General features: G+C 43.3%; 1 protein-coding gene across 1 annotated transcript in view; it reads right to left on the reverse strand.

Annotated features, from left to right (window-relative positions):
* The window catches only part of RCSD1 (RCSD domain containing 1), a 40,853-nt gene that overhangs the window by 16,751 nt on the left and 1,034 nt on the right, over positions 1-23,068 (reverse strand). The gene's annotated exons all lie outside the window — the stretch shown is intronic.

Consider the following 23,068-nt stretch of genomic DNA (forward strand, 5'->3'; position numbering starts at 1 on the left):
AGTCTATTGGGGGGTGATAATGGGGGCAGACGTGGATAATCAGAAAGGACCTTGTTCTTGGACCACTTTACTTTATAGCCTGTCATGAAAGACAAAGTTTCATTAATGCGATCCAGAATCCAGTTCAGTGTTTTGACTTAAGTAGCCTTTAAATACCAGCTGCATGACAATAGTAACTTACATTCTTCTTCCCTCCAATTTAATTCACCTACTTGTCTAGTCCTTTCAGTTAGTTAGATAATAATACTTTGCACATATGTAGTACCTTTTAGCTGAGAATCTCAAACTCTTTATAGTCCCTAGTTATCCCTGCCTCACAATTTGCCTGTAACTTTTCAATAACTTTATATTAGCATCTGTTTATTCACTTCCCCGGACTCCACCCTTTCTATCCAGCTGTATTATTTTTGTGCTTCCCATCAGCCCTGTTGACTCTCAGATCCCTTGGTAGCATCTAAGCTTCACTGGTCTTTCCCTCTTCTGCAGCTCTCTTTGTAGCATTTCAGTTCTTCCCTGGCCCCAGTGATTTTAAGATCCTCGCTCAGTTCCCTCTGTCACGCTGTCTGAATGAGGGGGGCCCTTGGGGTGTATTCAGGAGCTCTGATTACTCCTTTCTACACCAGTCTCACGTTGGGGGTGTCATGCTGGGTAGATGGGGGGGGAGAGCATTTGCTATATTGTTTGACATCAATATGTCCAAATTATAATAATTCATGTAAGATATGCCATGTCAGGTACTGTTAGAAAGGATGTAATGTGCTGAGTAAGATGACAATACTTAAGTTCATGTGTTATATCTGTAAAGTAAGTTATGGACATATTTAATGTACCTGTGTTTCAAACTATGCTGTATAAGAAACACCCCCCATAGGATGGCAGCAGGACGATAGCCTGCTTAATTGCCCAGTAAGACAGTCATGGATGCAAGGGGCCCAGGAAGAAACTAAAGGCATACCTGAAGAGTTACCAGGATTGGCCCATGTGACTCTGGACTCCATTTTAGTTCCTGTAAGTTTCCACAGGCCGCATGGCCAGGGACAGAAGGTATATAAGACCAAACCACAGAAACCATTTTGTCTGCTATCCTGAGCTTCAGCCACCTACCTACCTCTGGATCAAGTCATCTGCAACTGAAGCTGTGTAACAAAGGACTGAGACCCATCCAGGTACTGGATGTATACCAGAGGAAACTGTACAAGCCTGCAACTCCTCAATTCTCCCAGAAACTTGATGTACATTGAGTTTCAATCATTTGTATGTATCTGATTGCTCTAATCCTTTAACATTTCTCTTAGGTAGGATCCAAACTTATATTGAACTGGTACTGTGGCTGACCCCTTGGGGTCAGAGGGAACCTTTTTAGTAAAGAGCATAGAGTTTAAATAACTGGTCTCTTTACTGGACCTAGTACTGATTTGGGAGCCAGGAGCTGAAATTCAGTAAAGGGGGCTGTGTGCATTTGTATACTGGCTTCTGTGGGGTTCAGAAGTGCAGTTTGTGGCTGGTTGGGAAATCTGGCTTCAGTACCACCCACCAGCGCTGGGAGAATTTGCTCTCCGTTTGCAGCCTGCCCTGACCTTGGCATTTTCAGGTGGCTACCCTGGGCACGGGACGGGTCACACCCTCTTCCTGGTAGTTCTTCTCATAGTTTTTTTGACCACTCAGATATCGTCAAAGGTCAGGGACACAGCACAAATGTAGCAAATATAACCAAATCTACAGTGTTATTTGTTAGAGATAGAAAAACTAAGGCAGAGAAAGCTCAGTAATCAATATCCTGTCTGCGTGACTAGGGACAATCTTTGGTAGATAAAGGAATAGGACCCAGGAATTTTGATCCTCAAACTCCTGCTCTAACCCATGGTACAATTTTCCCTACAATAGCCAGAAGTCCTAAAGTCAGAAGTGGACAGCTTTGCCTGGTACAACATGTGCTAGATGTGGACTAGGCGAGATCAACACTTTAGCAGAGACATAGCTTTTATTTTTTGAATGACTATTGCCGAAGATGTAGGCTCCAAGAATTTCCATTCCCATTCCACCCTTGAAAATGCTTTCTCCAGTTTGAGACCTAGGCAAGTCCAGTCAAGGTTGTTTGCAGCTGAGTGATTAGAAAAAAAAATCTCAAGATTCATAAAAGCTTGGCAAATGATGTGGCAAGGTCTTTCCCTCCACTACTTTGACCTTCAGCAGAAGCTGTATTCCACTGAAACAATTCCAGTATCCATCAATAATGGGTGACTCTTCAGTGTGGGAGACAGAACTTGCACAGGAGCTGGCTAGATGACAGAACTCATCCCTGCCAGAGATAAAAATATGCACAGGCCTCACTGCATTCAGAACTAAGTGCAAAACTCAACTCTTCCATTTATCTTTCCCTCTGTCATTTCTTATATATGCACCTGACAAACGAAACAGCCTATTTCTCTTGAAAACTGCAAAGGGAAAGCAAAAGAGATTGTTATTTTGATTTGTTAGTGTTTGGGCGGTGTTCAGATACTGCAGTAATGGGAGCCATAGAAATACCAAGATAGATTGAGAAGTGACACCAGAGTTTCCTTTGAAGTTCAGCAGCCAGGTGCCAGGCAGACAGTTTTATATCTTGTCTATGTAGCAAAGTTTTTTAGTATAAGCTATGGAGTGAATTTAAACCTCTAGTTATATCACTATGGGGACATGCTTATTCTGGTAGAATAGTGTTGTATCTGGTTTAGCTTATGTCACTTGGCAAGGGGTTTAAACTAAACTGAAAGCCATAAGATGGTAACAGCTTTTAATTACTACCTAACTGGGCAGGATTTGAATCTGATCTAGAGATGAAAGGCTCCTTTGCCAATCCTTCAAACTATCCATTCCCCACCCCCAGATTAATTTTTACTCAAGAGGAGAATTTAAAGAGGTCTGGCTTGGATCCCTGGGTCCAGCATCTTGCTACATTGGCTGGGAGAACTGGAGAGCTGGCTAGATACAGCATGGCATGTGGGCAAATCAGTCATTTTTTCATTCGGTGGCAGGAAACAGACAGGAGGCAAGCTTTTCTTTTCAAAGCTGTTAACAGGAGCACCTGTTAAGTAAATGTCCCCAGGATTTTTAAGGGCTGGTTAGATTAGAGCAGTGGCTTGCAATTAAAGAAGAAATATACAGTAGCCTGTACCAGAGTATTCATTAAAACTTCATTTTTAAAAATGAACTTTAAATACAAAGAAGTTTGGAATAGCCATTTTCTTTGGTCAGACCTGAGTTAAGATCCAGGTTGTCCGTAAATAGATCTCTTTAGAAAAAAATTGTTCCTTGTCTGAAATTCAAGATAGAAAAAGTGGTTTTATTTTGGTGTTGTGGCTAGATACATCACTTTCATCAGGATGATATCAAGAGGGGAGCAGTGTAAGAACTGGAAGTGGAATGATAAGTAGAAGGGGAGGAGTAAGAGAGCACAAAAATGAATCAGGAGGCATGGAGTCAGGAAAATACCTGAATGATAACACAATAACAACAAGAGAGAGAAAGAGAAAAAAAACCTAGCAGAGCCTATGCACACTACAAGGCTATTAATTCTCTGCATTATCTGTGAAAGTTTCAGCTAAAGCTGAGCAGAGGTTACCCAGGAAATGGGAGGGCTCAGGCTTACACTGGTCTGTACTTTACATCCCTAGAAGGACATCCCACAATGATTGTTCAGATTCGGAGCTCAGAATCATGCTGGGCCCCCAGCACAAGAAACATTACATCTGAAGATTTAAGACTTGAGTAGACAAAACTTTTCTTGCCACAATGACCTCCCGCCGTCCCAACGAAGCATTTTTCTTCTTCCCTCCCTGTACCCCACTCAGCAAATTAATGCATTTTGGCATCTTCAAGTCCTCTATTTATGGAGGGATTTGTGTGATTTATTTCTCCTTATTTCTCCTTTTGGTTCCTTATCTGCAGTGAAGCCTCTCCTTGCTCTGATGGTGTTAACTTAATGCAGCTATCCACAGAAGTGCTTGCAGAGAGAAAGATAGAGGTTCTGGCTGCTGTGAGTTTCTTCTACAGTCATTGTCCTAACTGCATTCCTTAACATGGCTCCTTCCGCAGGAGAGTGGGACTTAAATAACTGTGAACTCCTCCACAGCCAGAGCTACTGCATAAGCCCCTGCAGCACCTCCTTCTGGAGAGGCTGGGGTAATTATGAGACCTATATGTTCAGCCCCCTTATCTCATCCCTGCAATGACTCCTGCTGGGAGAGGTAGGGATTAGAGATGCTAGTAGCACCTCCATTTTCCAGCATTTAGGATACATCTGGAGTTTGTATTTTCTGGTTCTGCCCAGTGTGAGTTTTGGGTTTTATTTAAATAATAAAACTCGAGTCAGAAGCCAAATGCATTTGATCCACATGATAGATCAGAACTTAGTGTGGTTTAAAGATCCCAGAATGCAGGAATTCCTATCTTCTTCACACTAATTTGATGCCCCATTTCAGAGGAAGAACAACTAACCCCCAGAGTGTCAATAGGTTTCACTCTGCTAGACAGCAGGGGTGAAATATAGCAGAAAGCCAATGAAAGAAAATGAGACTTCCATTTAAGGTGCAAACATTGCTAAAGGGAGGGGAAGAGAAATAAATTCAGAAAGAAAAAAATCACAAACCGGCTGTGAGGAAGTCAGATATCATGATGATAGATGTAATAACATTCCCAGAATGCTTTGCTAAATCTGTCTGTGTGCAATACCTGCCCTTTAAAGGTATAGTAAATAGGTTTCTGATATAAATTATGACAAAGGAGAATTTAAAATAGGCAAGAAAACTAAATGCCATAAGAACTTTTCCCACATCATCTGGGATGGCTGAACAGGAGCATTATGGTTTGTCCACACAGGGCAATAGCCCGGAATAGCTAATGCAGAATAGCTTTTACTGAAGAGCTATTCTGTACTAACACCTTGGTGTGGACACTCTGATTCCACACTTCATGGATTAATCTAAATCACAAAAAGACAGTCTTAGTGTGGACTTGGAGTGTCCCCATGGAGAGCTAGTGTGCAATAGCTATTGTGTTTTAAATACACACCCTACCTATTTAACACTAATTTCCCCATGTAGACAAGCCCTTACACTTCCATTCTCAAGGCTTCCCCTAACCCAAATTGACAGGAAATGAGTGAAGGAGCCCCATGATCTCATTAGGCAGCCTAAGAATGTGACAGATTTGATACTGCAGACTCAGTTTAGGGGAAGGACTGAACATTATGCTAATAGGTCATGGGTTTTAAAAGACCCCTTCTCAGGCTTCAGAACCCCCAACAAGCTGTGACTATAAAGGGCTCTCAGACCAGACTCTGTGACCCTACAGGCTGTCACAGTAGTGTGAATGGGTCCCTGGACCCAGTTCTGGGGCCCTGAAGGCATGTTAGAGACCTCTCTGAGTACACATTTCTCCCTGTGGAATCTCCCAGCTGTTGCCATTATGTAGATTCTGGTGGCTCTTTGACAAATGAGTGCTCATTAACCACAAATGAGAGTGCCAGAAAGCAAGGGGAAAAATAGGCAGAAAAAGTGAGAAAAGAAAAGGAACTCCTGAACTGTGAATGCTGCGTTGTTGCTAGAGCCCCGTATGCTACACCACCTTTCTTCAGCCCTAATTTCAATGAAAACAGGAGCCATCACAAGCAACCTCAAGGAAGACTCATGAGTAGGGTCACTGGAAACATGCATCAGAGTAATCCTCCACTACAGCACAGGTGTTAAAGGGTGTTAACACTGAAGTATAATGACAACAGTAAAGAGCAACATTAATTATTTCCCTGTGGATACTTTCAATAGAAGCATACAGCTAAAACATTTTGTCAGTGTACCTGAATTAACTTGAAAAGACATTTCACAATAATAGGGCTATACGTTTGAAAGAGGAAGGGGAAGTTATCTGAGGAGCATATTAAAGTGCACTTGAAAGATTTCAGGGAGGGGAGGATGTTTTTAAAAAGACAAAACTAGGTGAAATAAATCCAATTTTACTTAAAATTATTCAAGATACAACTATTCCACTAAACAGACTAGTGTATTCATGTGTTTTGAAAGAGATTGCTTTAAAAAAATTCAAGTTTTGCCACAGATTTCCAGTAGCCTAGTCATGGATTTTCTCTCCTGAGAACTCCATGTAGCACAGTTACAGTCTTTGAGTTCATAGCCAAGAGCCCCACAAAGGTTAACATAAAAGTATTCTACCTCTGCAACTATGATAAAGAGAAAACATAAAAGATACTTAACCAGCCAGAAGATGCAAAAGAACAAGCAGCTCCTACTTACAACAGGGCTATTACAGCTAGAACTACAGCTTCTTCTTCTTATGCTTTATGGTGAATCAGGTTCATCTACTGAGTCTATTATCACCACCTATTTTATTCATTCATTCATTCATACACCTCATCCATTCATACCACTACTCTCTTACCCTACTCTATATCCTTAAAAAAATGTAATAGAGCTTTTTTAATGTTACCCCACTTTCCCGATATTTTCACTAAACCTTTCATGGTATAGTCTGTCACCTTACATCATCTAAAATCTTCATAAAAAGACTTTCTTTACTGGAACACTCACCATGCTCCCATGTCAGGTGATCCGCTGTTTCTTTAACCTTACATGTGTTACATAACCCATCTTTGTGTCTATTCAGTGTGTATATAAATTATTATTCAAACCAGAGTGACCAGTTGGTGGTTTAAGTACGAGTACTTCACTGATCCTTTTATAACTTTGGAATAGCACATTATCCTCTATTTTGGAGTATACTTCATAGAATATTCTTCCTCTTTTCTCTTTGGTCCAGAATACTGGCCATTCCTTTTAAAGTCCTTTATTTAATTAAACTTTTAAATTCCTGTTTACTCAAGTCTTGATATCAATTTTCCCATTTTAAAGCATTTTTCGCTTCCTTATCCACCATTTCATTGCCACATATCCAGGCATGTGCTGGAATCCATGCTATTCCTATGTTCACACCCGAGCATACTAATGTTGTTGTCAGAAACAATATTTCATTTATGAAACCACTCCTCCTTTTTGAGGTAGAGCCACAGCTGCTTGGTTCTGCCAAATTTAAAGAGCCTTCACTCAGAAGGGCAATCTCAGGAAAACATTCTAAAAAAGGACAACCCTACACTCGGGGAAGTTAGTAAACAGCAGGAATTTGCCAAAGTGTTGGTGATAGCTGCAGCTATAATAATTAAGGTATGTTAGGAATAAAGGAGTATTGCTTCCTTTGTTTATTAAAGCAGGGAGAGCTCCTGCTTGTACATTATTGTAACCCTAGGGTGCACTGTTCCCAGTTGATGGCTAGTTGTCCCTATTCCTGATGATGCAAGCAGCCTCTGTCATCAAGTAGAGGGGCTAGGAGAAACAGCCCAGTGGTTTCCATACTGGGGGTCTTTATCACAAAGCTCTGTTTTCTGTTTGTGTGGGTTTGGAAGATGGCACTTGCTCAGGACACCTTCTCTGGTCCTTTTTTCAAAATGACCTGAGAGGAGCATAAAGGAGATTGCCTATGGCTCCCCCACATCAGTGCTCCCATGACTTGATACAAAAAATATGGCCTATGTAATGAAGAACCACAGCAACTATGGTGACTTCCTCCACTCCTGACTGTTTAACCCATGGTGTCATATGTTCAGCTGCAACTTCATTGCCCTTAATACTGCTGTTCTTGTTTATGCCAGCAGTGACTATGGTATGGAGTTGTGAGAATCTTGGTAGATGAATGCCGCTGAAGCAAAACTTGCAAATAATCTGCTCTCTCCTTCTCAGCAGACTTATAGGAAACATCTGTAGACTTCAGGAAATTGCAAGTGTTAAAAATACTGCCCAGCTTCTCTATTTCAAACAAAATGGTCACTGTAATTAAAATAAATGACGAGTTCTATTTAAATGTATCCTCTGATAAAGTCATTCTCCCTGTTGTTGAGACCTCTTTCCACTAAAAAGGTGAAATAATGCTGCATAGTGTCAGACTTGCTGGGGCAGATGCAAGCTCAGAAACTGAATTTGTACAGAAACGTGTTTAACTTCCAGCTAGATATCTTTTTCCACAAAAGTAAATATGTATGAAATCTAAGCTTAATTATTTAGGAGAGGCAGTTTAGTGACTCAATGTTGGCCTTAGGGTCTCTTGAAATACAGTACCCCCTCACTATAACGAACCCCTGGGGATCCAAGCCATTTGTTCGGTATAGCCGGGGGTTCGTTATAGCAAGAGAGGTCGGGGACAGCTCCTCTGGCCTTGAGGCCACGGCAAGAGCTGACAATGCTCCTCTGGCCCGGGCGCTGAGGCAAGGAGAGGGAGCACTCCTGTGGCCCCGGGGCCGCCGCCAGGAGGCAGAGAGCTCCTCTGGCCCCGGGGCCGCAGCAAGGGGGCAGAGAGCTCCTTCGACCCTGGGGCCAGAGGAGTGCTGTCAGCTCCTGTTACAGCCCAGAGGCTGGAGGAGCTTTCTGCTTTCCTGCTGTGACCCCGGGCAGAGGAGCGCTGTCTCCTCACTGGAATGTTTTCTCCGTGCCATGGCTGGAGGAGCACTGTCAGTTCCTGCCGCCATCCCAGGGCTGGAGGAGCTCTCCGCCCCCCTTCCACAGCCCTGGTTCAGAGGAGCACTGTGCCCTGGCTGCACCTCAGGCCGGGGGACCTCGCAGCCCCCCCACTACAGCGGGCGTGGCTGGAGGTGGGATCCTGGGAACATGTTCGCTATAGCCCGAGACAATTGGGGCAAGGCAGGGCAGAGGGAGGTGATGGGTTCCTGGAGCAAGCGGCCAGGGGCAACTGGGGCACAGCGAGATGGAGGGAGGAGTGGTCAGTCTGCAGAGTGAGTGGCTGGGGCAGGGAAATCGGGGCACAGCAGAGTGAGCAGGGGGGCGAACAGGATTTCCCTGGCACCCGGGATGGGAGGCACCGGTGCCTACTTCTCTGCGGGAGAGACTGGAGCTGGGTTCTCTCAGTCAGCAGCTAAGCAGAGCTGCTCTTCCAGGCTCCAGCAGCAGCTGCTGCTCTTCCCAGTGGCAGAGGCTGGTTACAGTGGGCATCGAGACTTTTAGTGTCCAGTCAGCACTGCCAGGTTCCCTTTTGGACCGGGCTTCCCGGTTGAATACCAGACACCTGGCAACACAGCTCTTGCAAAGGGCATTATAGTGAGGGTCTGCTGTAGCTGTATAGGTCACAAAGTGGAAGAGACAAAGTCACCTATCTGCCTTTGTAAAGCTCTGTAATCTGGTATCCTAGCTTCAATACAATGCCAATAAAATACTGAGACCCACCTAACAAGTAGGGTCTGCATATACCTTCCCTAGGGCCTCACGGTTCAAAGGGATTGAGGGTACTACTAATAAACAAGCAAGAGTATACAGGAGGAACCCAAAGGTACTGATAAGAAAGGTAATAGATATTGCTGACAAAGATACTGATAAGGCTGTATGGTGACATGTGGAATCTACCTGACAGTTAATTGAACAGATGACTTTCAGTGATGCCCCCTTGGAGCAGGCTCCTCTATCTTCCTCCCTTCTCTCCTTCTCCTCCTTGGCTGAGACGGATTTTAAAATGTCTTCAGTTTGCAGTATTGTCCACCCCAAGAGTTCAAAAATCATGAGACTTTTAAAATGTTGGGCTCTTTTCCTGAACTTTTGGTGTGCACTGGGATCCTATTTTCAAGCTTTTCTCTGCAAACCATGAGGGACAGAAACTTATTTTCATGATGGGTCTTGAAGCTGGCAAGCTATTGAGGTTTCTGACGTCATGAGAAGTCTTAGGAATCTAGAGATACTCATGTTTTGGGATAGCCTCACCCTCTTCTTGAGAAACAAAGACCTATCCTGCCCCTAATGTAGTATTAGTGGCAGCTTTTATCTGCAGCTGACAACAGCTGTTACAAAGATTATGGCCAGACTGAGCTGGACCCTGTTGCTTCATCTCCATGCAGTTCTTGGAGCCATTAACAAGAAACTCTATTGGTGGTATTTTGGGTTTGTCCTTGAGGTGTCCCGGCTGTTCACATTTTCCCCAAGGTGCACAGTGTGAGAGGACAGTGCTCAATGAGGACAGCATTAATAGCCACTCTAAGATATGGCCCATTTAGCTAATGTAGTTCCCCTCCTTACACACACACACACTCTCTCTCTCTCTCTCCTGACTTTCCCAGCCTATTCCTTCCCATGTACAGGATCCTGCTTGACTACCCAACTTTTGTTTGTTTAACTGATATAAGATTTCTGACTGTTTTGGTCTGGGAAATATAGACAACTTGTCAGCTTTCACCCAAATGAATTGGTGTCTCTCCATATGCACTCCTCAAGTCTTGTACCTCTGTTTGCTAATCTCTTGTCCTTCAACAGAGGTCAGATACCTCCTGCCCCTGGAAACAACTTTCTCTGTCCCCAGTGTGTGCATGTAGGGGGAGAATAACGCAGTCTGGGCTAACTTATATTAATATGTTGCACTTTGATAGCAGCTTTTATCCAATGATCTCAAAGTATTGCAACACTAATTAATTGAGGCTGACAACCCCCACACATCTGAGGAAGTAAGCATTATCTCTGTTTTAGAGCTAATTAAACCAAGGCACACAGGGTAAGTGAATTTGCCAAGGACAAATGATGTGTGCTTGTAAGTGAGTTGATAGTCAGGAATAAAACCAATGAGCCCTGGGTCTCTGTATATACTACTAGACCACACTTCCTCTCTAAACAAAATAGCTTTCTGTTGATTAATTTTTTTCCAAAAAAGGGCAAAATATAATTATGAATGTTATCTAAAGAGTAATAATACTTTAAACTGTTCTAACAGGAATTATAGCTGTAGAAACAATTCTGGGCTAAATTCTGCTCTCACTTACACAAACATAAATCTAATGTAAAGTGCTTTGAAGGAAATGAATACCAGTCATCTAACTGAAAGCAGAACTTGGTCTAAGCAGTATACAACTTGATTTTGAGAATGTCTTTCAAACAGTGTCCTCAAACACATGACAACATTCAGTAATTTCTCTATCCCTCAGCTAGTGAGAGGTACAGGCAATGGACAAATTGTCATCAGGGCAGATTTGCAATGAGGTGGGAGTTTCAGGGGGAAGAAACACAAAGAGGCTGCTTGTGTCCACAGCTGAGTGAAAAGACAAAGAGGAGACTGACAGTAGACAAGAAGAGGAAGCAAGGACTGCAGTAGAGAGAGCTAATTTCTAAAACTATTTATACTGTTGTAACTTCCAAGATATAGTCCGTACTGTACTGAGGATAGGACATAGAAATAGACAGTCTGCACTGGAAGAACTTAGTCTAAGAGGACATGCAGAGCCAAAGGGTGAGGGAAAGGATATAGCTTAGTGGTCCGGGTGATGGTATGCATGTAACTTAATTAATTAACTTTAATTGTAAATGCTAAACTAAGTCCATAGAGGGTTTTTAAAACAAGGAAGGTCTTTTTGAAATACCTTTAAGCAGCTCAAAGGGCCTGGTAGCACAGCTAAGGATCTGGCTGCTAGTGAGTGATTTTCAGAGGTGTCAGACACCTACAACTCCCACTGACTTCAACTGGAGTTCTGGGTTCTCAGGACCTCTGCAATCAGGCCCTACACGGATGGTGTCAAATTGGGCAACCAAAATTAGTGGTCAGTCTTAAGAATGTGGGCCTAAACGCTTTAATTTTACTCTGGGGCACGTCTAAATTGTATTGGGGGCCCCAATGACCTTCCAAAGCAAACAAGTCCAACAACTGAGTAAAACATGGTCTGAGGAGAAGGGTAGGCACCAACAGCTCCTGAGTTCTAATTCAACCTCTGACATGGATTCTGTAGCCTTGAGAAAGTCACTTATCTTGTTTCTCAGTTGGGTAGTTTAAATCATAAGATGTCCCTTTGTTTACAGAAAGGCCAAGGACTGAATGGGGACTAACATTTCCTCTCCCCAGAAACAGGAACTCCGGTTAAAGTTGATCTCCAGGATTTTCAGGTTAAAGTTGAAGCACTAGGGAGCCATGGTGCAGGGGAATCTTATGCTGCCTGTGCTATGCATACTTAGTGGGGAATATGGAGAACATCTGTCTCCAGGGCTAGCCCTCTTCACCCGCACAAAATTAATTTAAAAATTGTGTGAAAGAAAAGTAGTGAAAAAATTATACTTCATCTTCTAGAGAGGATAACAAACAATTTTAAATTACAGAGCGGAGGGTGGAGTAAATGCAATAAGGTAGGAGTCTTTAACTGCATGATTGCGTTACTTGTTGGATTTTCTTTCCCATGAGCTGCTTGATGAAAAGGCCTCTCTAAAGGCTTAAACCTTACCTTGTGGGACTCTGCAGACTAAAACTGGATTGCCTGGCTAGCTACAGATTATGCTCCAAATCTCCTAAAAAGGAACAGGAGGTATGCCCCTGGAAAGAACCCTCTTGGTGAATTTGGCTACAGTCACCTGTGCCATATATAGCAGGGCTTGATGTCAAATGGGGTGGACATCCCTAGCAATCTAGAAGACACGATGGCTTTAGGTTAAAAATGGAAAAGAGGTGCAAGGTATTTAAGCTTTTTGAGACAAGGACTACCTTTTTGTTCTGTGTTTGTACAAGAGTCTTGGTCTATGACTGGGGCTCCTAAGTGCTACAGTAATACAAATAGTAAAATATGAATAATAATACTTTTTGTAAGCACCTAGAGGATAATAGGGTTATAAGGAATAGCCAGAATGGATTTGTCAAGAACAATTCATGCCAAACCAACCTCATTTCCTTCTTTGACATGGTTACTGGCCTAGTGAATAGGGGGAATCTGTAGATGTTCTATATCTTGATTTTAGTAAGGTGTTTAACACAGTCCTACATGATAGTCTCACAAGCAAAGTAGGGAAATGTGGTCCAGATGAAATTACTATAAGGTGGTGCCACTATTACATTCTGGGGGGCAATCCAGACCAGTGAGAGGCTGTGTCACCACCTGCCCTGAAACCTGGGTACCTCACAATGCTCTGCTGTTGTAGTTCCCAACCTGGAACCCTCACAAACAGCATGCAAGTCACACCCTGGGTGTCTGTGTATAGCTGCAGTCCTGGTCCAAAAACTCTGACCACAGCAGCCTGTCAGCAAACAGCCACGCTCTGGCTTCCAGCAGCCTTGCTTGCTACTTACATAGTGACCCCAACACACTCCCAGTCCCAATTTTCCCCCAAAACATGTGTTCTGCACTATCCAGCCCTCTCCTAGACAATTCAGATATTATAGGTCTGTTGTTCCTGTAAGGGGCCAATATCCAATAGCCTGCTACTTTAAATGGTATTACCAAACAGCTCAGTTTAAACACAACACTGGATTACTTTTAATTAAAAAATAAAACAAGTTTATTTAACTATAAAGAGAGATATTTCAAGTGAGTAAAAGTACAAGGCATTAAAGCCAGAAATGGTTACAAGAGAAATAAAGATAAAACGCTTTCTAGTAGCTAAAACTTAACAAACTAGAATTGGTTCAAAGTAAAATCCTTACCACATGTTCCCAGCAACATTGCTAACTACATTTTCATCTCTGGGTCCCTCCCAAAGTCAAAAGGCTGGTTACTTTGCCTTCTTAGATGAAAGAGAGAGAGGGAGAGAAAGAGATCCTGGAGAGTTTTTGCTTTTTATAGTTCAGTCACCCTTTGAAATGCATTTTCCTGAGAGTTACCCCTAGATAAAGTTCCTTCCCTCTGTGAGGATGAAGACATGGAGTCTTAAGGTGAAAGAGGTTCCATGCTGTTGTTTGCTACAATGCAGATTGATCTGTTCCTGCCCTGCTTTGTTGCCAAAGAAAGGCCACTTGACAGATGATTGCCAATCAACTTTGATGACACCTGGTTAGAGGTATAAGCTTGTCCTATGTCTTTGAGGAATAGGTTTGCCCCCCTCCCCAGACTTGTCTGGTAAACATATTTCAGTCATAATTCCAATGTTCATAACTTTACATATAATGTTGCTAAACACATTTCACCATTATATTTTTGACAAGTGAGTTATTAGTTGTCAAATGATACTTCACAAGGCATATTTTCTACCAAGATTATTACAGTAGTTTGTAGGGTGTGAATACAGGGGTGGTCACAATTGATGCACAACTGGTTGAAAGACTGTACTCAAAAAGTAGTTATGTCAAACTGGGAGGGTATATCTAATGAAGTCCCCCAGGGGCCAGTCCTGGGTCTGGTACTATTCAATATTTTCATTAATAACTTGGATAATGGAGTGGGAAGTATGCTTATAAAATTTGCAGATGACAGCAAGCTGGGAGGGGTTTCAAGCACTTTGGAGGACAGGTTTAGAATTCATAATGACCTTGACAAATTGGAGATTTGGAGAATTCAACAAGATGAAATTCAATTAAGACAAATGCAAAGTACTTCACATAAGAAGGAAAAATCAAATGCATGCCTACAAAATGGCGGATAATTGGCTAGGAGATAGTACTGCTGAAAAGACATATGGATCACAAATTGAATATGAGTCAACAATGTGATGGAATTATGAAAAAGGCTAATATAAATTTGGTGTGTATTAGCAGGAGCTTTATATGTAAGACACAGGAGGTAATTGTATGGCTCTACTCAGCACTGGTGAGGCCTCAGCTGGAGTACTGTGTTCAATTCTGGGCACCACACTTTAGGAAAGATGTGAACAAACTGTATAGAGTCCAGAGGACAGCATAAAAAATGATAAAGGGTTTAGAAAACCTGACCTATGAGGAAAGGTTAAAAAACAGGATATGTTTAATCTTGAGAAAAGAAGAGAGTGTGTGTGTGTGGTGTATGTGTTCGGGGGTGGACCTGATAACTATCTTCAGATGTGTTAAGGGCTATTATAAAGATGGTGATCAGTTGTTCTCCATGTCCACTGAAGGGAGGGCAAGAAGTAATGGGCTTAATCTACAGCAAGGGAGATTTAGGTTAGATATTAGACAAAAAAACTTGCTAACTATAAAGGCAGTTAATCTCTGGAATAATCTTCCAAGGGAGGCTGGGGAATCCCCATCCTTGGAAATTTCTAAAAACAGGTTGGACAGACACCTGTCAGGGGTGATCTAGGTTTACTTTGTCCTGTCACAGCACAGGGAGCTGGACTTGATGACTTAAGATCCCTTGCAGCCCTACATTTCTATGAGTCAATGATATTTCAGCTCTGGTGTGGGACTGTGCCAAAGCTAAAGGGACTGTACTAGTGCAGATTTTACATATTATCAACATTTGTTCTGCTACCTCCCACTCAGCTCTGTTCGGTGATGCAGGGGCCTTCTCACTTTTCTTCCTGTTTTTCTGAACTCTATTGTAATTATTCAGTGAATAGCATGAACTTGAGTGAAGGTTTCTATTGATAGTCCCATTACCCTACAGGAGATAAACACTTTGGAAGAGATTGTGTTCTTTAGAGGGAAGGTCTTTACTACTCTGGACTTGATGGTTTAGCCATTTATTCTTTTTTTTTTTTTTTAATAGAGTATAAGAAAAAAAATTGTGTGTTTCACAAGTCAGACTGACTAATAATAGCAAGGCCAAAGGTTTGAAATTCCAGGAAAACCTGGAACATAAACTCAGGGGGGGAATTTATTTTCATCAAAGTAAACATGACATCCAGTAAGGAAGACATTCCAAGAACTTAGCAACCTACACTGATTGCTGTTATGGAAAGCAATTGGAAAAAGGAAGACAGAGTAATACTGGGTATTTTTACATATGCAATAAAGGGTTCCCAGGCTTTTGCAAACTTTGTATATATTTGTTTTCTGAGTTACATTTCCTATAGGTGGGAGTTTCCAGGTTTTTAACAATTTGAGAGAGCAGGATGGAGTCATAGACACTGGTGATAATCTCATCTGACCTGGTCCTACAAGCCATTCATGTGCAGAGCAGCCACTAATTCACAGGGGCTCTTCCATCACTGTAGTAAATCTACTTCTTTGACAGGTGGTAGATAGATGGACAGAAATTATTTCATCGACCTAACGGTATCTACACCAGGGTTTAAAGGTTGGCTTAGCTACAACACACAGGCGTGAAGTTTTTCACAGCTCTGAGTGATATAGATAAGCTGACCTAACTTTGTAGTGTACACATAGCCCATGGAAGGCTTGCAGGATCGGACCCCCACTCAATGCTGTTGCTCCAACTCAATTCAAAATAGCTCCTGACAGTGTCTCTTTCAAGTGCTTTGTCAAATCTATTTTTAAATGTCTCAAGGGATGGGGCTTCCACTGCATTTGGATAACTATTCCAAAACATAATAGATCTTGCTGCCAGAAAACTTTGTTGCTTTTCTTAATTTCATTCCATTACTCCTAGAGATACCCCCTGGTTCAGTAAAGTAAATTATTCTTTACCCTGAGAGTCTACACACTTCAAATATATTTAGACAGTCATCATCCTCCTTCTTACCATTTGGCCAAGTGATCCTGACGTAACGCCATTCTCATAAACCAAGCTTTCCTGCCCTTAACATGTTGATGCTTTTCTGTGTACACCCTATGTTTTGTTTACATCTTCCTGATGCTGAGACTTCCAGAACTGAATGCAATACTGTATTTATCAAGCACCAATGTGCTCAGTCCTGTACCAATGTATAGCCATGTTTCTTGCCTTCAGAAGCCTACTTCTGGCACAGGTGAGGCCCCAGATGACGCAATAGGTTGGAGAAGATGAAGCAATCTTGGACTCTTGCAGAATGCCTCTAGTAACTGACAGGTGTAATGAGGGTAAGGAATTATTTAGGGTGGTACAGAGAGGACTAATGGGATGCAATTAAAACTCAAGTGGATTCTTAGGAGAAGCTTATTAACAGTAAAGTCAGAGAGCCTGTAAAATAATCTTGAGTGATAGAAGCCCCATTGCTTGAGTCATTTAATACCAATCTGGACAGAAATGCTGGAGAACATGCTATAGGGTATAATCCTGCATTAGCCAGATTGATGGGCAAACAGTTTTTTCTATCTCTGACTTCTATGATTCTGTAGTGTGTTGATACACAGGCTAAAATCACTGAGCTTTTAAAACTAAAACTGCTGTACTACAGGCCAGAGATGAAATAACAAATAAATAACTCAAATTATTAAAATGAAGCATAGAAAGAAAAATGATTCTCCATAATTCTAAACACAGCTGTTAGTTGTCTATGAACTACAGTAAAAGTGTTAAGCCGTGACTTTCACATTGAGTTATTGATATAAATTTACTCTATACATGGGGAAAATGTAGGTAATTTTGTCAATAGGATTGTGCTGGATATTATGTTAGGCCCACTGGGCCTTTCTTTATTCTTGTGTTGCAGCCCCTAAATGAATTATTCACTTTATAATATGATCTGACTAAAGGAATAAAACTGAAGACTCCTGATTCCCATCTCTCCCTCCCTCCTTCCCCCCACCGGCATATGGTTTGGGCAATTCAGTTACAGTACCTTCTGTCTGCCTCAGCCTATGATCTGGTAATATAGATATCTGCATCAGAGACCATCTGGGGTTTGTGAACCAGAACACAGAAGAACAAGGTGTGGTTTAAGTTCCATGCCAGTGCCCTGCCCTTCCACTTGGAGTAGCATTGTCAAGGTGGTCCCTGGACAGACAGAGGAAGCAGCCTACGGCCTCCCATAAACTCCCTTCAAGGACAGTGGGGCAGAAACAGGAGTCTTTTCTGCCCTCCAGAGATAGGGCGGCAGTTATCAAAGAAAGTGTATTATGCCCCTCAACAGCAACATTTCCAGCCAATTAAAAAGTGGTGATCAGCTGAGAAGAGTGACTTGTCTAGTTCTTGGCTCAGAAGGCTGATGGGGTGATACCAGGGGCTGGCTGGAAAACAAGAATTCTATTTTGTGGGGAAAAAAGCCCCAAGGTTTCAAAAATTGCTTTAGTTTCTCATCAGAATGAAAATGAGACTTTTAGTGTAATTCCCAGCTCAAGGAGACATACCTGTGCTGGCTCTGATCGAGCCAGTGCGCTAAAAATAAAATGTAGCCAGCACAGCGTGAGTGACAGGAGGGACTAACCACCCCAAGTACGTATCTCAGATGAGAACATACTCGGGATACCAAGCCCCTCCTACTGCTCATGCCATGGTTACCACTCTAATTTTAGCACGCTAGCTCAATCAGAGGTACCATGGGTATGTCTCAAGCCGGGAATTATACTCCCCTTCTTGAAGTGTAAACATACCCTAAGAGAGTGCTCTGCCCAGAAAAACCAATAGCCTAGTGATTAGGGCAATCATCTGGGATGTGGGACATCCCACTTCAAGTCCCTGCTCTGCCTGAGTCTGAATAATTATTACTAGGGACAGACTAACTGCTTCTGCAGGGATGCAGCTGTGTTGGGGCTAGGGAGAGGGCTTTAGGTCCCTGGATTTTAAGTATGATATAGTAATGCTAGACAAGAGATCAGAGCTGTGTTCTACCACAGAGTCTGTATGAATGTGCTGTTAAATAGGAAGGTGAGTCTGTCCTCCCATGAGAGGGAGCAGTTGTGTTGGACTCTGATGAGTCTGACAGCTCATCTGGGAGGAAAGGGGAACAGAGGGCTGAGAGAATCTTTCTTTCACTCTTCTGCTTCTTCCCATTGTCTCATCTACTGGGGACAAGCCAGCTTGAGTTCTATGGCAGCGGCAGGATTAAAAAGAGTCGATGTCATTCTCACACTCAGTGCCCTACCTGTATCAGGCGAGGGCCCATAGCCCAGCAGCGCCTGTACATGCATCCTGTGGAAGATGCCCCAAAGCACAGAGAACACAGGCTGTGGGACAGGGAACCCACTCAATATGTATCCACAGAAAGGAAGTGGCTAAGTGAGCTACCAAAGAGGCAGAGAACTGTTCTCCTACTATTTGAATTCAGTGAAGTGGATGGGTATGTGCTAAAGACCCCTCCCCCAGCCTAAGGGGAGGAGCCACTGGACCTGGGACTCAGTTGATTTCGGGGGATAACAAATGAAAAAAACAGGAGCGAGCATGGGGGTCACAGGTCCAAATGGAGGGAGCCGGAAGGGGACACTGAGCAAAGAACCCCAGACAGTATCTACCACTCCCCTAAGGTGTCCAGGGAGCCAGTGGACACTGCCCAGAGGAACTCTGCCCGGATGTGTGAATGGACAGAGGAATGGAAATAGGCCCCACAGTCTCAGAGCGCCCTTCCAGACAACCTCCTCTCCCTGGTGTTGTAGATGGCCACTTTGGCCAGGGCTAGGAGGAGGTTGACCAAGAGGTCCCGCAACTTTGTGGGGCCATGGATGGGGTGTGCATATAGGAACAGGTGTGGGGAGAAGTGCAGCCAGAACCTCAGCAGGAGATTCTGGAGGAGCCGGAACAGGGGCTGCAGCCTGGCGCACTCAAGATAAACGTGCGCCAGGGTCTCTCTCACGCTGCAGAAGAAGCAGGTGTCAGGGAGAGGGATGAACCACACCAAGTACACACCCATGCCCACGGCTCTGTGAAGGAGCCGCCAGCTGATGTCCCTGGCAGGCCGTGGGGTCAGGGTGGAGTAGAGGCTGGCCCACCGGGGGTCCTCGCCCTCCACAGGTGGTATCAGGTCCTGCCATTTGTTGTCTGGGTGGGACATGAGGGTGAGGAAATGGAGGATGTGGAGCATGAGCATGTACAGATGGTCCCTGGGCGTGGTCCGGAAATGGACCAGCTGCAGGTCTTGCAGCTGATTAGGTGCATGGGGAGGGGGCAGCCGGGGGCTCGCAGGGTCAGGGCCTGATGGAAAGCTCTGGAGGGTTAGGACTGAGGGAGGGGCGAGGAGCGCCTTCTCACAGGACCTGCTTGAGGTAAATCCGAGCAGCGGGAAGCAAAGCTGCCTTCACCTCCTGGAGCATGCGCCGGGGGGTTCGAAGGGTGGAGAGCCCCATGTGCCCAGCCAGTACCTGGGGATCCACCCAGTGACCCCCCGTTGTAGTCCAGGAGATCTACGATCCTGGTGACTCCTGCCAGGACCAACCTCCATCGCACCGAGAGGGCCTCCGCCACCTGCACACGGAGTACTGTTCTCCTCCTGGGGAAAATGAGGAGCTAGCTGCCTGGAGGGAGATAGGAGTACAGACACCAAGAGGGAGGATAAATGAAGCCTGCTGATGGATACAGAGAAGGGAGACGTAAATGTCCCCAAAGTAGAGTTGTCAGCTGCAAACCTACTGTTCAGAGAAAATAAGACCCATTTTTCACCTTCATCCAGAAAACAAACTGAAGCTCAGAGACTTGGATTGCTTCCCCCCACCTTATTTGTAACTTGCATGTGCCTCTGTGCTATTAGTCTCCAGCACAGAAGTGGCAGGGAAAATGGCAGAACAATTTCCTACCTAACCAGCAGCAGGAGGTACTGGAGGTTCTACAAGAGGCCTAAACTACAAGGTTTCCAGCTGAGTTTCATCGAGCTCAGAGGATCATACAGTTCTAAAATGCATCTGAGCTTCAGGCTGCTTATTCAGACCAAACACCAAACCTTCTAAGATAATTATAAACTAACAAGGCTGCAGGTGTCCCTTACTCCAAATTCTGCAGGTCCTGGGAAGAAAATACAGTGGATGTTCTCTTGAGGATTGTTTGGCTCTCAGTATTGCCAACCCCAAGTGTTTTAAATTTTGGTTCTTTTTATTTGCACTCTGCTGGTGGAGCCTTTTAGGATTCATGTTTTTCCAAGCTTTGGTGTGCAGCCATGAAGGCTAGAAGCTTACTTTTGTTAAATGAAAGCTGAGATTTTTAAGTTAAACCTGACTTGAGGAACTGGGGCATTAAGAAAAACAAGTATCATGGTTTCATTACAAGTTTCATAGGAGTTGGCAAACTTGGATTTTGCTATGTTCTCCTCTATCTGTGATCCTAGCCCATCTTTCCCTGTAAAGCAGCTGACCTAACTAAAAGCTTAATATGTTCCTAATGGCAGACTGGATAAGATTCTAGCAACACAACACAACACAAACAAACAAAAAAAAAACAGCAGCAGTAAAATAGGCAAGTGAGCCTTGGCTACTTTTCTTTTAAAGGTTCGCGAGACCAGCTGAAAATGGTAATCATCTGGAGGCAGCCCATCTCATTCTGTAGTGCTGATAATCATCATCTGTCCATTAGTGTGAAGAACTTGCCAATTATGCCAGCTACAGCGCACATAACAGCTCTGCACTCTACAGCTGAAGCAAAGGCCTGGCAAAGGAGGAAATGACAGAACTTCTTGTTTCTGTTGCACTGCTGCATTAAGCTTGGATCCTGCAAACAAAAGGCTGTAGCCCAGCTGTCTGAGAAAAGCTCTAATGAGGGAGAAACCGACTGAAGAAGGACCTGGGAACTCCTGAGCCTTTGATCGTACCTCTGCCACTGGCTTCATATGTGGTCTAGACCTCTGTATAATATTAACCTTCCTTACAGGGAGTTGAGAGGGCAAATTCACGATTTGTAAAATGTTTTTGAACATTTTAAGCTAAGTGTTAAATATAATAACTAAAAGGATGTACAAATGGCTGGAGCAAGTAAAGCACCTAGGAAGGATAATAATGTATAGTGGTAAAAAAGGAGATAGCTAGGGGTCCTGGGAAAAAACAAGAGAAGGAAAATCTGATCTTAAATCTCAGAAGACCTTCCTGATAATGAGATCTAGTAGGCCCTGAGTGTTTCCCACAAAGGAAGTGGAAGCCCCATTGCTTGTGACCTTTAAAACGCAACTGCATGAAACACAAGAAAATATATTGTCCTATGCTAGTGGAGAATGGATTAGATGCAACCTAATGTCTGCTCCAGATCTAAGTATTAGTCTGATTATAAGAATGGGATTTTTTGCATAGTAAGTACTTTTTATATTAGATTTTCAACTAGCCGCTGAATTTCATGAGTGTCTGGCTTTATCGCTTTATATATTTTTCTCAGTTTTCTTGCAGGCTGAGAATTTCCCCTGGATAAGCTTTAGTCTGTCTCATTGGCTTATGAGACCAACAACAAAGCCCCTTCTCAGAGAGAAGACATCACAGAAAGCTGCACAACTAAAGATGATAAAACTAACAGTAACTTAAGGACAGTTAATGACCCAACCTTGGCTCTATTAAATCCACAACCCCTTAGGAATCCATTTAATTTTTGACCCCTGCAACATGGTTCATCTTGAGTTGGTGTGACCACTGCTTGATCCTGCCCCACATGTAAAACCTGGGTGGCCACAGATTTGACTGCCTTTTGAGGGTTTTCTACTGAAGATGCTTGACCTTTAACCCTTACCCTTAGGGCATCACAGCACACAGAGGGGCTGGTTTAGCAACTGGGAGTTATTAGAACTCCCCAGGTGAGCTCAAAGAAAAATATGGTGATGCCCAAGAAACACTGTTCCCTATTCTTGCTGTGTGTCTCCTGTACTCAGGGCCACTTCTGAGCTGGGGACTAATGAAAAACTTATTTCCCCAGGAAAAATGTGATAAGGTACTTAGCAAGATCTGTAATTGCAGAGAATGAATCAGAAAATCTTTTGTCATTTGAAGTGTTGACTTTTATAACAATCTCTCTATGTCCTATGCCCTAATTAATATCAATATATAATACTTTGCTCTTCTATGACAACTTTCATCAGAGGCTACCAAAACGCTTTAAAATCTCTAGTGAATTCAACTTCATACCATCCCTGGGAGCTAGGGGAGCACTATCACCCTCATTTTGCATTAATAGAACTGAGGCACAGAGGGGTGAAGCATCTGCCCAAAGTCAGGCTGCAAGTCAGTGGCAAGGTTTGGAATAGAATCAATAGTCCTGACCCATATCTCTGTACTCCCACCCTTCCCTGGGGGACAAGAGGTGCGGAGCAATGAAAAGTACAAACAGTTCTTAATGATACAGTATTAATTTCTTTAGCATTCCTATGTCCTCTGCTTTTTTAATCAAAAATCTCTGATTTGGATAATGAAAGTGAGATTGAAAGAGCCACATCGGACAGAAGGAACATTGGGGTCAAAAATAAAGGACATTCCTGCAAAAGGGCAACTGAGAGGTATGGCTGCAGCTATCCCCATGAAGCCTGAAGTTCCAGCTCTATCAATTAGTTCCTCCGTATGTGCCCAATTTTATAACTGAGCGGTTGAATCATGCCTCAAAATGATG

The sequence above is a fragment of the Emydura macquarii genome, unplaced genomic scaffold (assembly GCF_026122565.2).
Source record: "Emydura macquarii macquarii isolate MOO-44397 ecotype Brisbane River unplaced genomic scaffold, CSIRO-AGI_Emac_v2 contig_1119, whole genome shotgun sequence".
NCBI lineage: Eukaryota > Metazoa > Chordata > Testudines > Chelidae > Emydura > Emydura macquarii.